Source organism: Malaclemys terrapin, chromosome 3 (assembly GCF_027887155.1).
Source record: "Malaclemys terrapin pileata isolate rMalTer1 chromosome 3, rMalTer1.hap1, whole genome shotgun sequence".
In the NCBI taxonomy this organism is placed as follows: Eukaryota; Metazoa; Chordata; order Testudines; family Emydidae; genus Malaclemys; species Malaclemys terrapin.
In genome coordinates, this window is record NC_071507.1 from 98,368,816 (window position 1) to 98,384,581 (window position 15,766).

A 15,766-nucleotide genomic window follows, 5' to 3' on the forward strand; every position below is an offset into this window, starting at 1 on the left:
AGAGAGGGGAGGAAGTGATATTATTCCAACAAGCAGGATAGATAGTGCTTTTCTTTCCTGGAGGAAATAAGTTCAGATTTCAATAGTCTGGTAGTACTGAGTCAGCAAATTGCTTATCCAAAGACCAGAGTTTGCTAGCTTTACCTCTGTCTCAAGGTGATATTTGGTACTTATTCATATCACAAAAACTTACTGGTGAGTACATTCTCTCTCTCTCTGGAGAATAATTAGGATTTGTTGATAGTCACTGGTAGGGTTTAAGGAAGTCCATTGGGACATTGTTTCCTGTTGCCATGTATTTATTCACAGATGAAGAGAGAACCTGTGTGCCTGAATGCACTCCTGTATTCACACCCAACACCTCATTGTAATAATCTTTGTACAAAATATGCCTTGTCAGGTATCATTTGCAAACTAACAACTCACTGGTCAATAATATCATGATGAAATGTGCGTAGCAGTATTCTATGTACAGTTATGAATTCACCCTTAATGTACATATTCAAATCCATGTAGCTCTGCTTGATCAGGGCTACATCTTAAACAAAGGAATGTGTGTTTACCTCAATTTACATATAAATAGTAAACAAGGTCCTTGAGATAGCAAAAGGGAGACAAGCAAATCTGTATTTTAGCAAATAACAGCATGAAACCTCTTTCACAAGAGTCCCCATGCCTCCATCCTCACAGCTGGAAGGAACTTTATCTAGGGGTAACCCTCAAGAAAATGCCTTTCAAAGGAACTACAGGACTATCAAAGTGTGTGGCAAAAACAGCCCAAGTTATCTCTCCCTATCCATCTCTCTCTGGAGGAGGGTTCTCAGTAGGTTACAGATTGTTGTAATAATCTGTAAATCCAGTGTCTCAATTCAGTCCATGATTTTAACCCCCCAACTGCTTCCTCCTCCCCTTCCTTTCCTCCCTATGACTGGAGGGGTGTTAGGCCATTTCACCTTGCATGGTCCTTTGAAATGTGCTAACTACTTATGCTAAATAATCTTTTCAAACCTTGTATTTAGCAGTGATACTTTGAGTTTCCTAAAGAAGCTGTGTAAGCTTAAAAGCTTGTCTCTCTCACCAATAGAATTTGGTCCAATAAGAGACATTAACTCACCCACATGTCTCTCTAGTAACCTGGGTCTAACATGGCTACTACTACACTGCATACAGAAGAGGGCTGGACAGAGCAGAACACATGTTCTGTGGGAAAATCTGGGACTGGGAGTGTGTGGGGTCACCCTGCAAGTGGTTACCCAGGCTGTTGGAAGCCAGAGTGTGACTGATGTGTGGCTGGCAGGCTGTAGCTATACACAGACATTCAGTGTGTTACCTGCATGCTGTTTCTGAGTGGCCCAGATAAGAGTTACAGTAGCAAAGCATTATGAGGCACCCTAGTTGTCAGGCCAGGGATGACACAGCCTTCACTAGTCTGGATTGTTCCCCAGAATGTCATAACTAGGGCCCCACCAAATTCACCGTCCATTCTGGTCAATTTCACAGTCATAGGATTTAAAAAATAGTAAATTTCATGATTTCAGATATTTAAGTCTGAGATTTCATGGTGTTGTAACGGTCGGTGTCCTAACCCAAAAGAGGGTTGTGGAGAGGTGTGGGGGTGGGGGGGAATCGCAAAGTTATTGTAGGAGGGTTGCGGGATTGCAGCCCTTACTTCTGTGCTGCTGCTGGCAGTGGCACTGCCTTCAGAGCTGGGCGGCTAGAGGATGCTGGCTGCTGGCCGGGAGCCCAGCTTTGAAGGCAGCAGCGCAGAAGTAAGCATGGCATGGTATGGTATTGCCACCCTTACTTCTGCACTGCTGCCTTCAGAGCTGGGCCCTCAGTCAGCAGCCACTACTCTCTGTCCCCCCCTCCCCCCACAACTCCCTTTGGGTTGGAACCCCGAGTTTGAGAAATGCTGGTCTTCCTCATGAAATCTGTTTAGTATAGGGTAAAAGTACACAAAAGACCAGATTTCACAGGAGAGACCAGATTTCACAGTCCGTGACGTGTTTTTCACAGCCATGAATTTGGTAGGGCCCCAACATAACCTGCCAATGCTCAATGACCCCTTGTCCTTAAAAGGTATATTTAAAAAATATCAGAGACCAGTATGAGTAGGATTAAATTTAGGGAAGTGGCAGTGCTGTTTACCCAGAATGTATGTTACAAAAATAGATGTCTTTAAAGTAACCATCAAAAATTGCAGCACTATTTTTCTGGGCTGAACTGTGATCTCACACTAGTGTAACGCCATTCATTTTGCTGGGGTTATTCCTGTTCTATATAAGTGTGACTCGTCATGTGCTTCAGGGTTTTATACTGCTGCCCATCATCATTGTATCTGAATGCCTTCCATGTAAAAAGTGATAGCAATAGCAAAGTCCCTAGTGTATTTCATGGAATCGCTGGAATGTCTCCCTTTTTGGGGAAAAACTCTTCTTTGGGGGGGTGGGTATGAGAGTGGTTAGGTTTTGGAATAGAAGGGGGTGTCAATGTTATGACTATCACCTTCTTATGATGGACAGTCCTTTTCTAAAAGGATTGCTTTGCTGTTTCCTAAAGATGTTCAGACTTGATCAGAATTAATCTTCTCTGGCAGTTTGTTACAGAGCTGGATCCCCTTGATCAAGAATGTGCAGCGGTTGCAGTGGTTCATAGGTTGAAATTTGGTCTTTGATGTCGCTTGGGTGTGATCATTAACTGCTTTAAAAAACAGGACTAAGGGCTTAAACTGGCTGTGGAAGCTGACTGGGAGCCATTGGAGGGACTTGCTGATGATGTGCTTCCAGTGGCCTAAGCCACAGAGAAAGCAGGCAGATGCATTCTGTAACAGCTGGAACTTGAGCATCATCTTTACATTCATCTTCAGACACTGTGAATTAGGCCTCGTCTACACTGGGGGAGCGGGGGAGCGGTCTAAGTTATGCAACTTCAGCTATGTGAATAATGTAGCTGAAGTCAACGCACTTAGATCTACTTACCGCAGTGAAGATACTGCGATAAGTAGATCTAAGTCGACTGCTGCTGCTCCCCCGTCGACTCCGCCTGCGCCTCTTGCTCCAGTGGAGTACCGGAGTCGACAGGAGAGCGCTCGGCGTTCAATTTATCGCATCTTCACTAGATGCAATAAATCGACCCCTGCTGGATCGATCACTCTGGAGGTAAGTGTAGACATGCCCTTACAGGAATCCAGCCTGGAGGTGACACATGCATGGATCACCAGGTCCTTGTCCAGTAGGAAGAGACCAAGTTTCCTATCGAGTTGGAGCAGAAAGATGGCATTTTTAGATACGGACACGACTTGGTCATCCAAGTTTAGGGGGGAGTCACACAGAACCCTGGTGCTTTGCACCACTTTCATGAGTGGGGACTGTAGGCCTCCAACAGAAGGTGGAGACAACATTTCAGCCAATTCCTCAAAGCATTTCCCCCTTTTTGACCAGCATCAGTTTAGTCTGGGCTGAGTTCAGCTAGAGCCAGCTGCTCTGATTTCTTGTAGGCATTCTCACATTTTAGTATTGGGGGTGAGTGCGTCAGCTGAGAACGATATTCATAGTGAGTGTCATCAGCATATTGTCGGCAGCTGAGCCTCTGGCCTCTCACTCTCTCCTCATGTAGTCTCAGGTAGATATTGAAAATTAGGATTAGGGTTGGTTACATAGCCCGAGTCACACATTGAACTGGACCCCACAAACCACAAAGCTGGTCCATTCCTTTATTGGTTGGCCAACTATTACTGGAGGTTTGTAATGGGGTTTAGTGACACTGTGATCCCCATAACAGACTTTACAAAAAAGGGGAAACCAGACCGGGTGGTATGGACAAACACCTGTGAAAAAGGCTTTCAGAACAAAAAAGAGGCTTTGTTTAAAGAGCCTGTTTTGGTCAGCCCTGATTTCAGCAAACCATTTGTGCTGTGTACCGAGGCTTCTAACATTGGGTTAGGTGGAGTAGGGAAAAAAAGCGCAACCCATTGCCTTCTTGAGTAAAAAACTGACCCTCCCACCATTGAACAGAACTATGCTATCATTGAGCGGGAATGCCATGCCATTGTCTGGACTGTTAAGCAACTTAAACCTTATCTGTGTAATAAAAAGTGTAAGGTTTTAATAGATCACAATCCTTGAAAATTGTTACACTGAGCTAAGGGGACCAATTCTAGATTATGATGTTGGAGCCTAGTTATACAGGACCTGGGCATGCAAATAGTCCTTATCAATGGGAAAGAAAATGTAATGGCAGATGCCTTATCAAGAATGGGGGGATTCTGAGACATATTCAGGAGTAAAAACAACGAGGAGTTCTTGTGGCATCTTAGAGACTAACAAATTTATTTGGGCATAAGCTTTTGTGGGCTAGAACCCACTTCATCAGATGCATGGAGTGGAAAATACAGGAGCAGGTGAATGAGTCCCTGATGGTGTGGCTGATGTGGTTAGGTCCTATGATGGTGTCCCTTGAACAGATATGTGGCCAGTCCTCGCTTACAGACAGCTCTCCAACCTGAAGCAAATACTCACCAGCAACTACACACCACACAACAAAAACACCAACCCAGGAACCAAACCCTGCAACAAACCCCGGTGCAAACTCTGTCCACATATCTATTCAAGGGATACCATCATAGGACCTAACCACATCAGCCACACATCAGGGGCTCATTCACCTGCACATCTACCAATGCGATATATGCCATCATGTGCCAGCAATGTCCCTCTGCCATGTACATTGGCCAAACTGGACAGTTTCTATGCAAAAGAATAAATGGACACAAATCTGACATCAAGAATCATAACATTCAAAAACCAGTAGGAGAACACTTCAGTCTCTCTGATCACTCAACAACAGACCTCAAAGTGGCAATTCTTCTACAAATTTTTTTCAAAAACAGACTCCAACGTGAAACTGCAGAACTGGAATTAATTTGCAAACTGGACACCATCTGATTAGGCCTAAATAAAGACTGGGAGTGGTTGAGTCATTAAAAAACCTAAACCTAATTTCCCCAATACTAATTTCCCCCTACTGTTACTCACACCTTCTTGTCAACTGTCTGAAATGGGCCACTCTCATTACCACTTCAAAAGTTATTTTTCCTCCCTGCTGTTAATTAATTGTCTCATTAGACTGACCTCACACATGGTAAGTCAACTCCCATCCTTTCATGTATTTATACCTGCTCCTGTATTTTCCACTCCATGCATTTGATGAAGTGTGTTCTAGCCCACGAAAGCTTATGCCTAAATACATTTGTTAGTCTCTAAGGTGCCACAAAGACTCCTCATTGTTTTTGCTGATACAGACTAACACGGCTACCACTCTGAAATCATATTCAGGAGTGTCAGTGACGCCCCTTCCTACACCAATTTTGCGTTGGGGTAATTTACACGCTGTCTGGAGTGGTTCACAACTGCAAGTGCCACCTTCAGGGCAGACTGTCTAAAAACAGGGCAGACACCTCAAACTGGTGGTATGTTCTATAATTAGATTTCACCAAGCCAGTAACAAATGTGAACTCCTGTATCACTGTAACAGTCTTACCATTGTCACAGATTGTCCCCTGGGGCTCTCCATTCTATCTTGTCACCCAAACAAGCCAGACTTAGTAATAAATGGTCACTTACATCAAAATTACAAAATATTCAGCTTGCTCCCAGTTCCAAGAGACCAGTCACTTGTCCCAGATCAATTTGTACCTTAGGCCTGGTCTACACTAACCCCCCAATTCGAACTAAGGTACGCAACTTCAGCTGAAGTCGACGTACCTTAGTTCGAACTTACCGCGGTCCAGACGCGGCAGGCAGGCTCCCCCGTCGACTCCGTGTACTCCTCGTGCCGAGCAGGATTATCGGAGTCGACGGGGAGCACTTCTGGGTTTGATTTATCGCATCCAGACAAGATGCGATAAATCGAACCCAGAAGTTCGATTGCCTGCCGCCGAATGAGTGTGTAAGTATAGACAAGCCCTTAGATCTCACACCACAGACAATGCTTGTAGCCAATCCTAGAGTAAACTAACTAAGGATTTATTAACTAGGTAAAAGAAATGAGAGAGTTATTCGCAGGTTAAAGCAAGCAAATATATAGATACAATTAGTTTCATCCTATGATTCCAAAGGTGACAGAGTTGTAGTAATCTCTCAATTCAAAACGTCTTTCAGGGCTAATCCATGCCAAGCAGCCTGGCGATCTCTTTGCTTATGTTTAGGAATCTTTTCCCCTCCAAGTCCAGACAGCAAAAAAAAAAAAAAAAATATTTTCAGTTTCTCTTTGTCAGGGATTTTTATCCCTTCCACTCCAGAGTCAAAACTGATGGGATGAGTTCATGCATAGGTTTCCCCTTCCTGGAGGGAGTTAGGAATGCAATCAACAGGGCCTCTCTCCTTTGATGCTACACAATGTCTCATTTGCCGTTCATTGGCCATCTTGTATGCAGGGCAAGCCCTTTACCTTAATCAATACTTCTTTTCCTGTTTGATGAGTTATATAATTACAGAGATTTACAAAGTGAACACTCAATATAACTCTATAGCCCATGTTGTGAAGTGCGATAAGTACATGTGGCATCCTACAAGCATTTTATAAAATCTGAACACTAAACACATTCTTATCAACTTAGCCTCTAATATCTATTTTGATAATGCTAACATGAAGGTAAGCAAGAGTGGTCTCCAGCTGTGCATTTGTAAGTGTTCAGTGAGGCCTGGTATGAAATGGCACCTGGTCTGCCAGCAGCACATGGGGGACCCTGCTCCTCTTGGGGTGTCTGAGTTCCTTTCCTCAAACATGAGGGGTGAAAATCTGAACCCACTGAAGTCAAAGGGAGTTCTACCATTGACTCCAGTGGGGTCAGAATTTCACCCAAAGAACCGATTACATCCCAGAGCTGCCATTCAACTGTTTTTGTGCCCTTACATAACCAATTTCAGTCACTTGATAGTACAGCTGATCCATGAAGGCAATATATTAGAATGAGCTTAAACTGGAAGGGTCATTTAATGTTTCACTGACATTTTGCAATCATTTTTCACTTTGACTTTCTCCTTACTATTCTCCCATTATATTGGCACATTTGTCTTTAATGCCTTTTAAACACAAGTATCAATTTAATGCCAGTACAAAAGCTTTGAATACTGGACTCTTGGAGCTGATACCAATACATTAAATTATGCATTGCTGTGAGGCTGTTCTACTCTAAAAGCACCTGACCTTCTCCAACATATCCATCAACCATCCGTCAGTATAACAGATATCACTCATTGAAGGTGCACAGTTCTCTCAGATCTGCTTCCATAGTCAAACACAAACCTCCAATACAGGAACAGCTCCATTGTAGGAGGAGGGAAATCTACAAGCTTTTGTTTCAATATACATAGTTGGAAAATTCAGCTCTTTTTATACCAGGATTTAAAAAAAAAAAAAACTTTTCTTTGTTAACTTTTTCTCTGGTTTATTGGGAAGCAGGGATAGAGATTATGCATGCAAAATTGAGGCCCCAATAGCCAAACACAGAAGAGAGTTTTCCCATACAGTTGTACCAACTCACCTTTATGTCCATACAAATCCCAATACAGTTTTACTAACGAACCTCGGTTCGAGACTCCTTTACACATTTCTTTGCACAACTGCCAATTGCTTAATAGATTTGCAATACAGAAAAAATATGGACTGAAGCCACAAACTCCCAGCTTGTTTTCATGACTAAATTCTCCTTTCTCAAACTTTTTTAGAGGAGCCAGCCTGAGTGTACTAAATAGCATGTGCCTCTGCCTTCCCATCCAATGCCATCACTTTCGTTGCTCTAGCAAAAGATAAACTATGTCTCACTCAATCTGTGAAAAGAGACTTTCAATAGCAAGTTTGGTAAGTTTTTCAACTTCACGCAGTGTAAAGAGGAATTAGTTTACTATTAATCAAGTAAACTTAAACTTTAAACTTTTACATCTGTTTTTCTGGGAGAAAATTTGATGCCATACAGTAACAATTTGAGATCATTTTGCTTTTCTGTGCTCTTAAGAACAGAACTGTCACGCTTCTGTGCACAACACAGACATTAATGCAGCCTTTGCCAACTTCTGACTTAACCTACCTCTTTAAAAAAGGTTTCTCCACACATTCTCATTTCTCTTACGATTTATTCCTTATCCCACAATGAGCACTTCAAAGCGTTTTGCCATTGTTCATATGTTTAGTAGGCTGTATAGCATCTGCAGTATGTAAATTAAAGTTACAGTCAGAATGTAAAGATTTCTGGTGCATGGTCTAGGACTTACACTGTCTGAGCGCATACAAATATATCTATATTCCAGACTGTAATAAGCCTATCACTGTAATATCTAGTTGCCATACACTCCAGCTTAATCCCAGTCAGCTGCTGTGTTCCCCATATTCTATAAAGCATCACTCTGAGTAATGAGTAAAGGAGAAAAGAAATGGTGCTTTTTTTCTGCTAATGATGGGTCACAAAGCCATTCTCAAATACAGGAATGAGAGCAGAACTATCAGTGACAGACTAGACGAGACTGAAATGATTAAACTTTACATAGTATTGATGGAACAGATAACCTTTTTTGTATAACAGGATTTGGATCCATCTGAAGACAAATAACGCCTAACATGGATAACCAAAATGGACATATTGCCTCTCTTTCTCCCAGACTAAATTATTCATCTTCTGGAAACTAATGGGGATTGGTTTACTGTATCTCATTTCTGATTAAGCAGTATCAGTGGAAGAAGTAAAGAAACGCTAAAATCAAACCTTCCAACGTACAGAACTTTGGAAGTTCAGATAAAATGGAACCTGGATCCAGTCTTTCCCTTATTTTAAATCGATGAAAAGGCTTTACAAAAGCAAAAGCTACCTTGGGCCATCACTGCATGCTCCGATTTATCACAGCTTTGTGGCCAATAATTGCTTTCACAGGTGAAAAGAAAAGATAGTTCCAGTTAGTAAAACATTGCTTGACACGGTAGCAGGGTAGTGATAGCTGATGTGACACTATGAGGCATTTTACTGCCAAGTAAGGATCTGTAAAGTAGAGGAACACGTTTAATACCAAGCAAAGCCCCTACTACAGGGAGTCACTGGACAGCTCATAGTAGTGAATGCTTCATTCAGTGCCAGGTGTTTGCATAGCTGTGAGTGCTTCATAGTATAGCAAAATGTGGTACAAAACACATGGACGCTAAAGGGATCAGTTTATCTAATTCCTAATATTTCCTCTTTCAAGCAAAGAGAAAATAGTACACATTGAACAAAGAGTTAATCTGTATTCAGGACATTTTGTCCAATAAAACCTTGTCAAATGTGACAACGACACCTGCTAGTCAGCATCAAGATGGCAAATCTATTTAAATATAGTCCAAGGGAACACTGCTTTGTTATCAACACTCTGTCATGGATAGAGCTGGGTTAACAACTCAAGGCAATTTATTCAATGCATTTTGCCTCTTTTCCAGTACGTGAATTATTTATGAACAGATTTCTTTTATTAATTTGTCCTTTTTTAAATACTAGTTAATCGAATGTATTAGGCAAATAAATTTCATCTGGCGTCTGTATTTTTTATTAATTATTACCATAAAGGTAGGGAGGTAGGTGTGTGTGTGTGCATATGGGTGTGTGTGAGAGAGAGAGAGAGAAAGGGGTGTGTGTGTGTGTGTGTGTGTGAGAGAGAGAGAGAGAAAGAGAGAGAGAGAGAGAGAGAGAGAGAGAGAGAGAGAAGGGTGTGTGTGTGAGAGAGAAAGAGAGTAGGGAGGTGGTGTGTGTGTGACAGAGAGAAGGGAGGTAGATGTGTGTGTGTGTCTGTGTGTGTGAGAAAGATAGCATAGGGAGGTGGGTGTGTGTCTCTATGTGTGTGTGAGTGAGGAGGGGTAGGGGTGTGTGAGAGAGAGAGAATAGGGAGGTGGGGTGTGTGTGTGAGAGAGAAAGAAAGAGTAGGGAGTTGGTTGTGTGTGTGTGTGTGAGAGAGTGTGTGAGTGTGTGTGTGAGAGAGAGAGTAGGGAGGTGGTGTGTGTGTGTGTGAGAGAGAGAGAGAGTAGGGAGGTGGTGTGTGTATGAGTGAGAGAGTAGAGAGGTGGGGTGTGTTTGTGAGAGAGAATGATATACTAATTATTAATTTTGTAGGTTTAGGTATCTTGGGGGCTGGCTAGCAGCAAATGGAGAAACTGACAGAGAAGTACAAGTAAGACTGCAGAGCGTGGGGAAAGTCTGGAACAAGATAAGCAGAGTGATTTATGATAAACAGATGTCCAGGCTACTGAAGGGATAATACAAATCATGGTAAGCCCAGCTCTTCGGTACAGATCAGAGAGATGGGTGAGTAAAGAAAGGCACTTGAGAAGACTAGAAGCCATTGTTTGAGGACAGTGAGAAGGTGACACTGCTGGACCACATGAGGAATGATGTCATCAGCTGTGAGACCAAGTTCTGTGGTATCAGAGAGAAGCTGCGAGAGAGGAGGCTGAGATGCTATGGGCATGTAGGAAGGATGGATGAAGGTAATCCTGTTAGGGAGGCACCTGAGACTAGAGTTTGTAGGAGGAGAACAAGAAGAGGATGACTGAGAAAATAGTGGATAGACTGCGTAAAGAGGTGGAATGGATATGGCGGTAAGCATTGAACTGGCAAGCCTGGAAAAGACGGATCCAGCAACCCGACCCATCTAGCTTGGAAAAGGGGAAGAAGGAGGAGAATTATTAACAATAATTCATACACATACAGGGGGCACTTCCCAGTCTAGCTTGGACCCAGCACTAGTGCCAGGAGTATACTTTCAGCCCTTACCTGTTTTGTTTTCTTATTTTGGTAAACTTGTATTTGTATCACTCACCCATGTCTCTCACCACCCCTCTTCTGGATTATAGCATCTCTCTTACTCCTTCCCTCCTCCTTTCTTCGCCCCACTGACACTATTTCCACTTCCTCATTACTCTCAACCTCCCACAGTTCTCACCAGCTCTTCCTACTCATCCTTCCCACCTCCATCCCAATCTCCTGCTCCTACAGCCAGCACAAATTTAGGTGCCACATCTGTTTCCTCTTCCTCCTTCATCTCTGGTGATATTTGCTCCCCCCCCCCGCACCTTTCCCCTGCTGCCATCTCCACCTCCTTTCTCCATCATTGTGGACAACATTACCATCCTACCTGACTCTAAGACCCATAACTTGGACTTCATTTTTGACTCGAACCACTCTCTAGGGCCTCACATCCAGGCTATTGCTAAATCTTCTGCATAGCATCTCTGAGATAGAGCGTTTCCAATTCACTCACACAACTAAAACTCAGGTCCAAACTCTCATCATCTTGCATCTCGATTGTGCAACACCTTTCTTTCTGGCCTTGACAAATACAATCTTATCTTGCTCATATCCATTCGGACTGTTGCTGCAAAGATCATTTTCCTAGCCCGTCACTTTGATCATGTCACCCCTCTCTCTGAATCACTCCACTGGCTCTCCCTGCTCTACCACATTAAACATAAGCTACTTGTCTTCATTTAAAGTCCCTTCACAGCCTATTCCCACCCTACCTATCATCTCTCATTCACTATTGAGATGTTGACTCCCACCTCCGAACAGCCCATGATAACAAGCTCTATCACCCACTTGTTACATTTTCAAACAAGCACCTTTGCACTTTCTTCTGTGTTCCCTCAAATGCTTGGGAGGAGCTCCATGTAAACATCTGGAAAGCTACCACATTATCCTCATTCAAATCCCCACTTAAAACTCTCCTTTGCTATGATGCCTACAAAAAAACTTGAGAACGTTTAGGCTACTGGTGTGCTGAAACCACTGTTTATCATGCTGACTGATACTGTCTCACTGTCTCCTTGGACTAGGGTAACCTGACAGCAAGTGTGAAAAATCAGGACAGGGATGGGGGGGGGGAGGGAAATAGGCACCTATATAAGACAAAGCCCTGAATATCAGGACTGTCCCTATAACAATCAGGATATTGGTCACCCTACCTTGGACTTCCCCATTTGTCTGTCAGTATCCAGCCATTGTTTTCTACTTACATTGTCAATTCTTTTTGTTCTGTTTGCACAGTGCCTAGCTCAATGGGATCCTGGTCCAGGACTAAAGCTCCTATTTGCTACAATAATACAAATAATAAAATAAAATATCAATACGTGACAGTTATGATGATTATATATTTAATATACAGACACATGCATATATATATATTTTTTTCAACTGGAAGGTTATATATATATATATATATATATATATGCATGTGTCTGTATATTAAATATATAATCATCATAACTGTCACGTACTGATATTTTTATATATATATATATATATATATATATATATATATATATATATATATATATATATATATATAGTCCTTCTTAGTTATGGTTCTCCTTTTTTCTTGTCACTGTTTTTTTAAGTTTTGCTGAGCCTATAACAACTAAATGCAATGATTTTTAAAATCTGGTATGTAGTCTATCCAGAAGCACCTGTGGTGGCTAACAAATGGATTTATGGAAAAGAAAATGCAAGAATATACACACGCCTGACAGAAGCAGTCTTCCATTTAGTTGTGTCACACCTAAATAGTTTCAAATGGCAGGAACTAACACTAATACCATTTAGATTTTTTTTTCAACTGGAAGGTTATTTATATTCTTGATTTACTGTTTTTAGAAAATCATAACATTTTATTTCTATCTGAGAAGACTTTAAAGAGATTATGGAGCTTTATGTTTTTTATTATAGCTGTTAAGATAACCTATGCACTACCCAGTTGAATGTTATCACAAATTATGTTCCCACTCAGGAATCCATAGACTGCACGTATGTTGCAACTTTACTAAGTTGGGACAGGAATTTCATTTAATGCAGCAATTTTCAATACTTAATTTAAGAAAATGTGATAATGTTTATTTATTACTACTAAAAGAAATATTTCCCTCTACCATTGGGGAGAGCAATATCTTTTCTGCAGGCATGTTAGCACGTAAAATGGCACAAATACATGATTTATATTGTGCCATACAGATGTTATGGTGCTGACCAGGCATATAGATACACTAAGTCCATGCCTCAAGAAACTTACAGTTATTATTAGTTTTTAAATATAGGTTAAATGGCAAACATTACAAAAGAAACAACAGCCCAAGGCAGGCAAGGAATGGAAGACAGTGGGTATGTCTATACTTGGAGCTGTGGGTGTGAATGTAGCTGTGGCAGCGCGAGTGGTAGGAGGGGTTAGTCACCACGAGAACGTACCAGTCCAAGGTCCTAGGCACATACTCTGGACAGCTAGCCCCTCCTGCCACTCATGCTGCTGCAGCTACATTCTATTTTTAGTCCCCTAGCTTGATAAGAACTAGCGTGGGTATGTCTCCTCAAGCTGGGAATCTCACACCCCAATTCCAACTGTAGACAAACTCAGTGGTGGACATAGATTTCTCATGGAGAGCAGATCACACATTTATTTTATGCATTTCTTGCCGGTTAGGACTATTTTTGAAACTTTATATATATTTGTATTTTTAGGATATACTGTAATATACTTGAAGAAAATCTCTAACACTTTTTCATGGGGTTAAGTCATTGTAGGATCTGGTCATAAAGGAATTACCTTCATCCAATCGGGGACAGAAACAATATTATGTAATTTATATCCCAATGACACCCACCCAACACAGATTACATTTTGAAAATCAAGGGCTTCTCTACATGGGGACAGTGAATTCTGAGCCAGAGTCTACACCGGGGTTTAGTGACATTTAACTAGCCACTTTTAATTCAAACCTTTAATTAATTTGGATTAATTTTCCCGAGTGTCCCTGTGTAGACAAGTCCCAAGTATCAAATACTCACAAACTGTTTGCAATCTAGAGAGTAAAAAATAAAACAACAAATAAAATTATTATGTGATTTAGAATAACAAGTGTATTTTCAGGGATTACAATCTGTTTGTGGACATTTGGTGAGTTGATAAACAGGCTAAATTCATCAAGTAAATTATTCACTGAGGACTAATATTACAGCTTGGTTTTGCCTCCCCCCCAAGACTTTTGCCTTCTAGGCTTTATTGACAAAAGTGTTGATTAAGCATATAAGAAATATTTTATACATCCTATTTTTTCCTCTGACCTCTGCACTAATGTATAATAACAAGCATGGCAACTCTTTGGGGAAACTTGTCTTTAAGAGAAGAATTCTTCATTTACATCTAGAGTCTTTCAAAAACAACATCTACAGTGAAACTGATCTACATTTTTCCAACTATATAAATGCACCGTGTTTTACAAGAATGATGCTCTCATTTTAGCAAACAGCTGTGGTCTGTCAGTTGTGTTCACCACTGATCATTCGGCAGACATTACTGTCTCAACCCACTGGCATTTCAATTTTAATCTGAGAGCCTTGTGCTGGGTGACAGACATTTGCATAAAGGTGACAGTAAGTTTATCCCCTGTACCCTTGACTTATATCGTAGTGTCTTGGAAAACATTTTTTTTTTAAATCAGCAAGACTTGAATTGATTAGGAATTATATTTCTTGGAAAAAATGTTTTGAACCTAAAAATCACTAAAATACAATTTAGCTGAAATATATTATTTGCATACAGCTAGTGCCAAAAACTGTATTAAAATGCCAATGTTAATTAAGTTGCATCCTTGTAGCTTGACAATGCTGAATATTAAAGGAGAAAAAAGTGCAATAAACACACATACACACACACACACTTCAAGCCATACTCCAAACACACACATGTTGCTTTGCAAATATTTGTTGAATATTTTTCTGACATGAATCGGTTGTAATAGTAATTTTCCTATTCACACATACAAAAGGGCAAGACAACAAAAGCAGCTGTCAGATTAAGGACACTACTGTCCTGAATCAATTATATCTCTATAGTAGACCGCTCATTTATGCACCTGTTTTTAAATAGAAAGCTTTTGTAGCTCCCCTTATAATGAAGAAAAAACAGGAGCGAGAGAAACAATAATTCGTCTGAAGGTCAGCCAGCGCATCCGGCTAGTATTCCTTGTTCTTCCCCCTCACTGATTGTCTCTGAATAGGAAATCAGCCCAAATCTATTGTTATGATCAGGGAGGAGGAAAAAATCATGTCAGTGTTGAACATGTGTCACTTTCACTTCTTGAAGGAATATAATTATTGCATTTAACTGACTCACTTCAGAACAAATACCCAGAGCTTTCCCAGAGCTCATCAAGCTGAAGGATGGCAGCGATGGAGAACATGAGAGCTGGCTGCTTATCTTGATTGCAGTATGCTTCACAGGTATCCATTACTCTGTCATTAATATCCTCCCATTTTCTCTTGCCATCCTAGGCAGAGCTGCTCTCTTCAAACTCTGCTTATAACAGGAATGCATAGGTGCATGTCTGTCTGTCTGTCTGTCTAGCACTCTGACAGCAGAAGTCACTGTTTAGCCTCCAGTCCGTGTGTGCCATGCATAATGATTTCAGTTGCAGATTAAATTGCTTTGAGTGTAGTTGTTTACAGGAGCTCGAATCATGAATTTGTCACTTTCTCTAGTTTTAATCTGGCCAGTCAGCATCTGGTGAAATCTTCCCACAGGACTCCAAATCCACTATCACTCACTGATTTGAGCTGGAGAAAGATGGTTTATGCAGCATTCTTCTAGACATGCAGAGAATTCAGTGAAATAGCAATTCCTCTCTGAGGGTTTCCAACTACCACATCTGACTAGCCTAGGGATAGAGGAAGAATGAGCAAAAAGTGGTAGCACTTTCTGAATTTAGACTC